We start from the raw sequence: 1,860 nt of genomic DNA, 5'->3' as shown, positions 1-1,860 counted from the left end.
AGCCAGGAGCAAGTCCTGATTTCAAATATTCTGACCTGTTTTCCTCCTAAGTGCCTTAGACCCCAAAGACCACATGTTCATCCCATAGCCTCAGGAAATATGCTTCCTTTAGTTTAGACATCAGTAAGTTATTTCTTCTCCCTTTGAGAGTGAAGTTAAAGGACAGAGTGAAATCATAAGATTCGTGCACTATGAAAATGCTAATACCACAAAACGAAAGACACCAACCCCCTCTCTATGTTAAAAAAAAAAAAAAGGAGGGGGATGTCTGGCCGTCTCATGGATCTGTCTCTTGCTTCAACAGTGTTTGAACGGAACAGACCCGGGGAGTCTTCCCCACACCTCCTCAGCATCGACCACCTTGCAACTGCTTCTCCAGTTGCAACCGCTGGGACCAACTTCTCGGCCATCGCCCTCTGCTGGGACCAGCTAACACTGCTTTTTGTGGTTAGCTCCTCATTGTTGACACACAATGTCCTCCCAGATTCGTCAGAATCATTCCGCCGATGTGGAGGCCTCTGTGATCCGCCTGGTCAACCTGCAGCTGCAGGCCTCCTACACCTACCTCTCCCTGGGCTACTATTTCGACCACGACGATGTGGCCCTGAAGGGCATGGACCACTTCTTCTGCGAGTTGGCCAAGAAGTGCGAGGGCGCCAAGCATTTTTTGAAGATGCAAAACCAGTGCAGCAGCCCCGCCCTCTTCCAGGACATGCAGAAGCCTTCCCAGGATGGGTGGGGTAATCCCCTGGACACCATGGAAGCTGCCCTGGACCAGGAGAAGACCCTGAACCAGGCCCTTTTGGATCTGCACGCTGTGGGATCTGCCAACACAGACCCCGCATCTCTGTGACTCCCTGGAGAACCATTTCCTAGATGAGGAGGTAAAACTGAGCACAAAGACCACCTGACCAGCCTCGGCAGACTGGCTGGCCCGCAGGCCGGGCTGGGCGAGCATCTCTTTGAAAGGCTCACCCTCAAGCACAATTAGGAGCCTCCGGAGCCCAGAGGCCATGGGAGGGCTCTATTCCCCCAGCATCCAGGCTTCTGCCTGAGCCCCTCCAGCCAGGAGGCATCTTTCTAACTGCCCTCTTGTAGCCCTCTAACAAGCCCTGAACCAAGTGTAAACAATAAAGCTTTATTGCAGCAGGTGGAAAAAAAAAAGTTAGTAATGCCGGCTAAGGCACCACCATCAGTCTTTCTATGAATGTATTTGCATAAGTATTATTGCTTGGGTCTTATTAACCACAACAGCTGAAAACTGTCCCCTCAACACACATCTGAAAAATTGGAAAAATACAAAAAGAGGAAAAAAATATCTCTAGTCAGTGCCAACTAATACCAACATATTGGTGTATGTCCATTAATTCAGTACATAGAGCAGAATTACATCAAATTATACTTGTTGTTCTGTCTCCTACTTTTTTCCCTCAGCAGTTGATTCTGAACATTTTCCCGTGTAAACAAACAGCCTTCCCAACATGATTGTTAATGACTGCTCTGGTTTACCATGATTCTTTTAAACAACCCCTTTAGTTAGGTACTTCAGTGGCTTCCTTTTATTTTTGTCTCTCCCTCCATTACAGTATTATAATATTAAGAGGAACATCCTTGAAAGTACTGATTTTGCAAACTTGGATTCATTCCTAAATATTAGATTCCCAGAAATTGAATTAATGGAACCAAAGGTATTAAAACTCTAGAAACGCCTTAATTTTTACTGCCGGGGAGGCCATCTAGGGAGTGCATGCCTGCCTTTAAACTCTGGGTGAGGAAATGAGTCCAGGTGGACTCTCCCAAGTGGACCTGAACAACCATATGGCCCTTCATTACTGAGCCTGAAGGACCCAGCCAATGTAA

General features: G+C 47.2%; 1 pseudogene; it reads left to right on the top strand.

Annotated features, from left to right (window-relative positions):
- Nucleotides 1–472: 472 nt before the first annotated feature.
- On the top strand, nucleotides 473–991 carry LOC101417936 (ferritin light chain pseudogene; annotated as a pseudogene).
- Nucleotides 992–1,860: the final 869 nt, after the last annotated feature.

This window comes from Dasypus novemcinctus, chromosome 3 (genome assembly GCF_030445035.2).
Source record: "Dasypus novemcinctus isolate mDasNov1 chromosome 3, mDasNov1.1.hap2, whole genome shotgun sequence".
In the NCBI taxonomy this organism is placed as follows: domain Eukaryota; kingdom Metazoa; phylum Chordata; class Mammalia; order Cingulata; family Dasypodidae; genus Dasypus; species Dasypus novemcinctus.
The sequence above is the reverse complement of the archived record's forward strand: the minus strand, read 5'-3'. Positions and strand labels throughout refer to the sequence as shown.